General features: G+C 35.2%; 1 long non-coding RNA gene across 1 annotated transcript; it reads left to right on the top strand.

The window, feature by feature from the left end:
• The first annotated feature begins 1881 nt into the window (after nt 1-1881).
• On the top strand, nt 1882-9324 carry LOC122347497. Its single transcript, XR_006251227.1, has 3 exons — nt 1882-2117; nt 4907-5014; nt 8459-9324. It is a non-coding gene; the product is annotated as an uncharacterized LOC122347497 (long non-coding RNA).
• The last annotated feature ends 542 nt before the right edge of the window (nt 9325-9866 follow it).

Raw genomic sequence — 9866 nt, 5'->3', positions numbered from 1 at the left:
AAAGGCTAATTCGAGTGTGTTGATTGGTCCAGAGGGTGATTGGCCTATATGTCAGCGGTCATGTGTTTGCTCCTCATCATGGGGGAGGTGGAACCCGCTGGAGTACATCTAGCATGTCCATGTATTTGTAAATGCAAAGCTGCGATATTTTATTACCAAGTACCAAAAATATGCATGTTTATGTTACCTCAATTTTTTCTAGAAAAATCAGGACAGCTTTGAACAGCATAGCAACAGCTCTAGTACCTAGTACGACAAGCACTGCATATAAATTGATAAGATCATTTGGAAATCTTGTTCATTTTTCAACAGTTATGATAAATTATAATTCAATTGATTATAGCTAATTTAGTGTTTGTGTATGCCTTGTCTTTTTTTTTATCATGCTCTTGCAAATCTGTATATGACAGTAGTGCGATGGCAAGGTCCAAATCATGTTTTACGCTGCGTTTTAATTTCACACACCTCCCTATCCAGCATCAGATGTCTGATCTTCATACATCACTGTATGCATCTTAAGGATTCTTAAATAATTAATCTGAAATATGACTTATCTGGTTTGACCGGTACTTAATTATCTGGTCCCCAACAGCTCCCCTGATACCCTGCTTCCAGACACGGTGACCCACTGCCTTAACCCGTCTTCCAGTAAAACAGTAATTCCCATAAGCCCCAATGTGGAGAAGCAGAGGCATCCGGCGGTATATCACATTTCACCTGAGAGGTGGATTTCATAGCCGTCACCCTGTAGAGCAATGGACCTCCAAATTGACATGAGCATCATATTATGTGGGCGTGTAATAGAATATGCATAATTCATGGGCGAGAAGATGAAATATTTATGCGGAGTCCCTCTGTGCCGCTGATGTCCTGTTGTAGCGCTGAGAAATACCTGCAATGGTTCCTTTGATGTCCCCTGAGTATTTTCCTCAGTACGGTCGTGTGACACAATAGGCTTTTAATTGAGGAGAACTGAGGGTTTAATTTGTTAATCAAATTAGTAAGTACTTTTATACTGTTTGGCCGATCCTTTCCAAGCAGGGGTCTTTAAAGTGTTAGGCTTAATATCGGGTCTGCATGCTGTAACCTCATCTGACCTCAAATCAAAGAGAAAACGTACCATTAAATGAGATCACAGCTAGCAGAGGTGTTCCGCCGCTCATAATCTTCAACGGAAGAGCGATTTATTTAGCATAAAGCTTTTCAACACTGTAGGCTTTTTTAAATTTGTATGGTTTTTCCGTGTTCATTAAGGATGGAGGCATGTGTGGATCGGTGCGATACCAAAAGTAGGTCAGCGCAAGCAAACGCTTAAACTATGTTATGGCTGCCATCTAGTGCTCATAATCGGGTTTCCTTTTTGAATTTTGAGCTTTTGTCATAAGAATGCTAGCTGGAGTACTGATATGCCTGCTTTTTACAGATTATAGATATTATATAGTTTGAAAATAAATATACACTTAAATATGTTTCTTTTTATTTTTTAAGCAAGGGAGAAAAACTGTGTTTTCCATGAGATTTTTGTGGGGTTTTTTTGAAAGATTTTCTTTACTTTCCCATTGGCCTCACCACCAAGTACAAATGCTGATTAGAGTCGGACTGAATGCTTTCATGGCACACCACACTAAATCATTAAGCAGTTTAGTATCCACCTGGCATCCCTCTTGAATTTAACCACTATTTTTTTTAATTGATGAATGATGTTCTCCTCCATTCTTGAACGTGGCGGGTCTCTGACGGGTGCCATTATTTATAGAGCATGTGTTTTCTGTGGAACAGATCTAAACTGTAATCCATCATTACATTTTATTGTGGCAGGTTCAAGTCTGGTAGCGACTGCTAAACTCCTCCCTTCTGTCTGTGGGACGTTTGTGGCATCGCTGTGCCCTCTAATGGCCTGGTGCGAAATACCAGACCTACAACAGAGGAAAGATGTGAGGACGCGGGTCAGATATGAACAGGCCAGTCTCAGAAGACCTCCGGCTCATGAGGTTGTGGGAATCTGAAGATCAAAATCCTTTGTCGGGACATCTGTTCATCAGAATAAGGCATTGTTGATAAAAGAACAATACTCTTATTCTTCCACAAGGGGGCTTGCTCAATCAAGACTTCATACAGTAACTGAAATATGTTTTTTGTGTGAATATAATAGTGGTGGATATTTACTCTAGTGAACATTTCTTTGGTCGAGTTTAATTTTGAGTCAATTTGTACCTTTACCATCTATATTACAAAAAAGCTATAAAAAACACTTTAACCTTTGATATTTTGTCTATTGATGCACGTGAAGTAAATTCTATTTAAACTTTTTTATATTGTTGCTTTTTAGATATCATAGTGTAATATGTAAATAATAATACAAAACAAAAAACATTGGTGAAACTAAAATGAAAACGGCAAAAATTAAGACTTTTCTGTGTGTGTGTGTTTCTGCCTAAGAGCTCTACGTAACAGAGTAAAATATCACATAAACAGTTCATTTGCAAAAACACATACACACAGTTTTTAACAATTCTCAAAAATCATGTTCTTTTGTTGTGCATTCCAGTTAATCTAACTGCGGTTTTAGTTTTTTTGACTAGGTTAAAAAAATAACTGAAACAATAAAAACACAGTTACATAATAAAAAACATGATTTGTAAAAAACATAATTATTTGTTTCTGCAAATGAACTATTCACATTTAAGTACAAATCTACTTCACTTTTCATCTAATGCTAGTGACTTAACCACTTCCTGTTGACTGAGATGAACCTTGTAGAGAGAAAATATAGATAGATATACATGTGCATATTTTGTGTGTGTGTGTGTGTGTGTGTGTGTGTGTGTGTGTGTGTGTGTGTGTATATATATATGTGTGTGCATATCACAAGTACAGCAGTTAGTTCTAGTCCTCTGATACAAAAATAGAATTACAATAAATGTCTATTTACACTTGAACACACACATAGTAATGCATTTCAAAAGGGAGTCTCTCTCAAAGGAAGTGTGGATAGTGCTTTGATTTGGATTAGTCACTGAGGTTGTATATTTACATAATAGTTGTCAGTATTCCTCTCTCATTGTTACTTGATTATTTGTCTAGTTACGTGACTGACTTGTGACCTTTGCAGTCAGGATATTTAGTCTGACATAAGAAGACGGTCCCCTTTTCCTTGTAGCGTGAATGGCCATGAATGGTCTTCAAAGAGTTTGATTCTTCGCAGGGTGACTGTTTCCTCGTGGGATTTGGTGCTCACGTGGATGATCAGATATGAGACATGTTCCTACTTTCAACTGAAGTTTCTAGACCTGAGAATAATAGTTATTTTACTACATTATATTTAAGTATAATGATAAATTTATATTAATGTAAAATTATTGATCAATGAACCACATTTGGACCTTTTGTGTTGACCTTGTTGCAGATGTTTTTTTATATCTGGTAACTGGTTTAATATTGTTACGTGACACTTAAAAAATTAATAAAATATTTCTTGACCTTTAAACTCTAAATAAACGACTAAATGGAGAATAAATGAAGTAGCTGGCGTTGAATGTTAGTGAGAAAAGATCCCGCTGGACCTGTGGAGCCAGTCAGTCCACAATAATTCTGCGACAACTTACCCACTGAACATAGCTACTAAGCAAAGATTGACACTAAAATGATGTAATATGAACTGGACAATGATGAGCTAATGTTCAGATGCGTTTGTCTGGCTATACAGTTTCCAAAGTTACAGCGGGAACGAATAAAGTATTAAAGCATTCACGACACGCTCTCTAAGCTTCTGCAAGGACCAGTAAGCAAATACTAACACTCACTGAATGCTGTCAGAGCCTTCTTTGGGTCTTTTTATTCAGTCTCTTGGCCGCTGATCTGAATGTGGCATCTTGCAGACACTCAGAGAGCCTTGAGTTTGTTTTTGGATGTGTGTTTGTGTGCTTGAAAGGGAAACCCAATCCTCCTGTTAGCAGTGAACGTATTTGTCTGCAGGTCACCGGTATAAGGCGGTTAGTTCCAGCGCAGTCTATGTTACAAACCGTGCTGCGCATTTCCCCTCTGGTGGTTATAGGTTTTGCATTTTTACATCCTGAGTTCTCGAGTTCTCATTTTCGCTTTCAGAATTGTGACTGTGGCCTTAGACAACCTTTCTGTACAACAATAAAGGATGTCTGTGCATCCATTTTGCAAATAATATGAGATTTTACTTCATTTTAAGCCACCAGATACGTCACCTATTTATGAAAGTATTGAATTACATAGTGACAAAAATACAAGTACAAAAATAAAATAAAAATTGTTAACATTTTATTTAGATTGTCCACTATATATATTCTACTAAGAGTAGGTAAATTTGCAACTACATGTCAACTAGCAGTCATTAGAGTATTAGTAGACTGTCTGCTTAACATCTTCTAACACTTTGTTTTGATGGGTCCATAATATACAACATACTGACTATCAAAAAAAACTTATATGCAGGTATATGACAACTTATTCTACTAACCCTAAACCTAGAGTTAGTAGACATGTAGTTGCAAATTAATGACAATTAGTTGACATTCAGTTACAAAGTTACTCAGAGTTAGTAGAATGTGTGGTTGAAGTGGACCATCAAAATTAAGTGTAACCTAAAAAATGAAATATAATAAAAAATCTAATAAATAAAATCCAATGCTTTTGCTTTTCGTATAGTCATCAGCTTTTCACATTCTTTGTAGGCCGCTATAATCATACATTGCCAATTTACTTTTTTATTGTTTTATGATTATTTATTTAATCATTCATTATTTATTGATATGACTATTATTTATCTTATTATTATCAAGCATTTATTTCAGTAATTCAGTAATGAATGTTCTCATAGGAAGTCGTATTGACTGCTTTTGGGACATGTTTTAACACGCTTTGTGTCATTTTTAAGGCTGAAACCCTCAGGAATTGCATGAAAAAGAGCAACCAACACCATTTTCACAGTCTCTCCTCTTTATTCCATTGAAAAAAGGTCACACAGGTCTGAAACGTAATTAAGGTGAGTAAATTATGACAGAATTGTAATTTTGGGTTGAATTTATGCTTTTAATTCGTTCCACTGACTGTACAGTACAGCTTCTGCTTTTTAATTAAAAGCAAAGCAACTGAAGTAGACATGTATGTGCATGTGAAAACCACACATATAAAAATTTCATTCATAATTCGGACTTGCAGAGGGTTTACTGCTTTTGCATAGACAGTATCTTCATTTGTTCAGCAACTGAAGCTGCTAACTCTTCCAAAAGGTTAAGAAAGCAGAACAATAAAGTATGCGATGCTACCAAGAAACGTCACCGTTTCCATTCAGCTGATTTTGACTGAAGCCGGGCTGATGCTACGAGGTCATTAAATTTTTCCATGGCTCTAGAAGGCAGGATTAACCATCATAACAGCTTGTGGTTAACACTTCAGAAGCTGAGCTGCTGTTTCACTCAAATTCCTGTTTAAACAAATAGATGTGAGATGGCAGAGGTGGGACGTGCCGTCAGATGGCAGACGTGCATGCTCGCACACACGCACACATCTAGCGGGTTTGGCTTTCAGGGTGTGTATGTGTCGGCGAGAGCGTATTCACTTCCCCAGTAATGGGAATTAGGTTTAGGTAGAAAGAAAAAGAAAAAGAGAGGCAGGAAGATGCTAACTTTTATAAAAAAAAATTTAAACTAAAACCATGAAAGGCAGAGTAGGGATCATGCAAGTGAAAAAGTAAAGAATAACAATTATAGCAATACAATTATATTTATTTATTTATTTTTTAGTTCTTTCAGAAGAAAATGCAAATTGTTCTTGATTATCCAGGGGGCAAATAAAGTAAGTCTGATGCCTTAGAAAACTAGTTGTATGATTGAACATTGTATAAAATGATTTTGTTTTGTTTTTTATAGTTGGTGTAAATGCAATTTTTAGAAATGAAATGTAATCAGCATTTTTTCTAGACATTTTTGCACTTTTATTCATTAGAAATATATAATTTTATAAAAAAATATTGCACATGCAATTTTAACTAAATTAAATAAAAGAACCAAATTAATAGGCATTTTGATCATTTTTTATGATCGTTTTACGTTCAGTATTTTGATCAGTCCAATAAATATTGTACTTGCACTTTTAATGAATAAAAGTAAAAAGCATATTATTTGATAAAATGCACCCAAATGCATATTCAGATTCATTATGTTAAGATCTTATTAGAAGACTACAATTTGGTGAGAACTTTGAGGCAATGGGATTATTATTATTTTTCTTTTTACTTTTAAAATCTAATAAAAAACTAAACAAAAAAAAAACTATTTACTTCCAGATAAAATTAAAATTAGATGCATGCTATTCTAAACTGAATCCTAAACCTCTCGTGGTCCGTGGAGGGTGCCATCGTGAGAGAAGATTTAAGACTGAAAGGTAGAATAGGAGACTCTGATGGCAAGATAGCAGGACCAGTGGGGGTTGTAACAGAAGGAGAACAAAAGAAAAAGAGATGCGATAGGTGGCACACAAGCGTTACACCTCAGCATCATGTGCTTGTAAATCTAAACCAGTCTGATCCTGACTGCAAACACAAACACACACGTATTCAAATGAAAAGCCAACTTCCCGCACAGTGACACTTGATGACTCAAATGATAAAGCGCGTCACTTCCTGTGTAATTTACAGACTACTCCGCAGTCTCGAACCTGACCTATATTTTGTTATATCCACATGCTTTCAAAACGCGCCACGAAAATATTCAGTTTACTAGTGGAATGCTAATACGTTCGCAATGAAAGCTTATAAATGCTCACATTCATCCCCGCGCCTGTCTAAAGAGATGGACTCGTCGATTTTCTTCTGTCAAACTAATCTGGTATAAATTCTGGTTTATTAGCGACTTTGACGAGCATTTTGAATTATGCTCAACAGCTGGACAAAACGTATAGACTCTACACAAACAGATGTACGGGGAATTCGAATATTCAATCAACTGAATGGGAACAAATTTTTTTTTTAATTTGTTTAGTCTGTCTGCGTGCTTTTAAGCAAACCTGGTTGTTTGGACTACGAAGTGTTCTCTGGACTGAGGCGGGACGGTACTCTGATGCTCCGCTGGTTAAAAAGCGCTTTGGCTTAACTCTGGCTGACAGCCTGTTTTTATATTGTGCCCAGTTGCAGAGAAAAGCTGGAGTGGCAGATGCTTAATTGGACATAATGAATGCCAGAGGGGATGAAGCGTGAATAGGTTCAGTGGTCACTCACTATTTCCTCTTCAGTTTTGCTTATTCAGTTTAATTAAAGTCATTAAAGATGGAGAGTGGGGCCTGTAAGAGATGTAAGAGATTATCTTCCTTTTGAACAGTACGCTATCATTCAAACGTTTGGGGCTGGTAAAGTATTTTTAGCCTATGTTTTTGCAAGAAATACTCACTAGTGCTACAGTTTTTGGTAAAAATAGATCAATTTTGATATATGTATTTGTGTACTTAATTCCAACATTTTATCATTATTATTATCATTATTATTATTTTTGTTGTTGTTATTATTCACAGAAATCATTTCAACAAACTTTTCTGCTGCATTTTTGTGGAGATTGTGATGCATGTTTTTGCATTCTTTAACGAATAGAAAGCTCAAAACAGCAAATGTTTTGTGTCATTGTAAATTTATTGCATCCCTGCTGAATAAAAGTATAATTAGTCTTTCACAAAAATACATTTATTTACCCCAAACTTTTACGCTGTAAAGCCTTCTTGTTTTGAAGGGTTTGACAAGTGTGCTTGTACTTTTTAAAAAATATATATAAATTGGTTTAATGTTTTATTATGCAATGCAATAACTTTCATACATTCTTCGGTCTATGGATTCCTGTCAAAGACAACAGGCTTATAATGGCCTTCTTCAGTGTAGGTAAATTGTATAGGCTGTGCTGTACCAAGGCATTGAATAGGGCCTAACAATAATGAACCACTGAGTAAATAAAGGAAAAAAAATGTATGAACTGATTAAAAAGTCAGTAAATACAAGCACAGTCAATGATTAGGCCAGTTCAAGATTTTATATTTTTGTTTGTTACAGGATACAAAAAATAAATAAATTTTAAATACTTATTTAAATGCTTATTTTGTTTATTAGATTTTGTCATTTAATTTTAGCAATCTAATGAGACAATCTAATCTAATTAGATAAAGTTAGACTTTAGCAGATTCATCCTTTTTTATGGATAATTTTGTGTTTGGTCGTGTCTATACATTCTTACCTCTCTACAGTCAGACGCTATAAAACAATTGTCTATCTTTACGATTGCATCAGCAAATTGTTGCAGCAGAAAATGTTGTAACCAGGGCTGCTTTTACAGGAGGGTGGAATCTACCTAATTAATGTCAGGTAGGATGGATCTCTTTAGCCAAGAATGAATTTACGACTTTCTGTATTCCACCCTTACCAGTAACTATCTTTTTGTGGTTTTACCAGGAAGTCTAAAGGAATCCACAGAGAACCGACGATGCTCCATGGAGATGAAGCTTCATGTTCAGAATGGACTGAAGTAGCAACGTCTTAAAGAATCCTTTATATTCAAATGGGAGTCGAGAAAAATGGCACATTACCCAAATGGCTGGATGTAGCAAAGGAACCCTGGGAAAATCTATAAAAGGGTTGCATGTTTACAATAGGCCCGTATATTTCTGACTGTGCCCTTTCTAATGCCCCTTTTTAATTACTGTGAGATTAAACGTTGCCTGTAAACCCCTCTCAATCAATCAAAGTGGGCCCCGAGGTCCTGAAAGTCATTGGAATAGCAGTCTGCACATGGAGATATGTGAATTATAATCAACAAGCTGTGGAACTGAGGTCTCGTGAAGGTCCTTACTAAACAAGCTCTTTAATGAACAACAGTAGCGGTGGATGTGTGGATGTGTGGATGCAAGTGTACGTATCACAACCGAACTCCTTAGATGAAATTAGCTGAGTAATGATCAATATCTAATATTATACCCCAGGCTTGATATAGTAACCCATGGTCACCTTCCAAGCTTCTTTCTATCAGCCACCCTATCATTAACAATTCAGGTCGCGTTTACTCCAGACATGTATCAATTGAGTATTTCCTCCATAGCTGCATTGTTGCTTAGCTACAATAAAACAAACATCCTCACGGCTTATTGAATGTGTGTAGTGACAGGTGTCAGCTGCTGAGATGTAGTTAGGATGTTTTATTAATGTTTCTGTTATTATTGATACATGAAACATATGTTTAAAGGAATTGTTCACCCAGGAAATTAATGTTCTGTTTTGTTTATATCCTTCCAATCCTGCGTGAGGGCTTTTGTAAATTAATCACATCCAAAATAAAAGTTTTTTTTGTTTACATAACTTGTACATTTATGTATATATTTAAGGAAAATTTATATGTATACATAAATATATAGACAGTACATATATTATGCAAACCAAAATTTTTGGGGGATGTTATTAATCGTTTCACAGTACTAATATGTATATAGTGTGATTGTGTGTTTTATATATATATATATATATATATATATATATATATATATATATATATATATATATATATATATATATATATATATATATATATATATATATATATATATATATATATATATATATATATATATATATATATATGGCAAGAGGCAGTAATAAATCGTTTATATATTTTTTCAGCCTGTGGACAAAACAAATGAGAATCGAAAAATATATAGTTGTGCTTGAGTATATCCTGTTTACTCACTCCTAATTTCTTTGTTATCTTTCAGACTTCATACCGTTCTTCCTTAGAGGTGCTCACTGCTTCCAGGTAACTTGTCCTCAAAACTTTGCTCCCAGAGAACCAATAAAGCTGTGCGTCATGCTG

The sequence above is a fragment of the Puntigrus tetrazona genome, chromosome 6 (genome assembly GCF_018831695.1).
Source record: "Puntigrus tetrazona isolate hp1 chromosome 6, ASM1883169v1, whole genome shotgun sequence".
Classification (NCBI taxonomy): Eukaryota; Metazoa; Chordata; class Actinopteri; order Cypriniformes; family Cyprinidae; genus Puntigrus; species Puntigrus tetrazona.
This window is presented reverse-complemented; position numbering and strand designations above follow the sequence as displayed.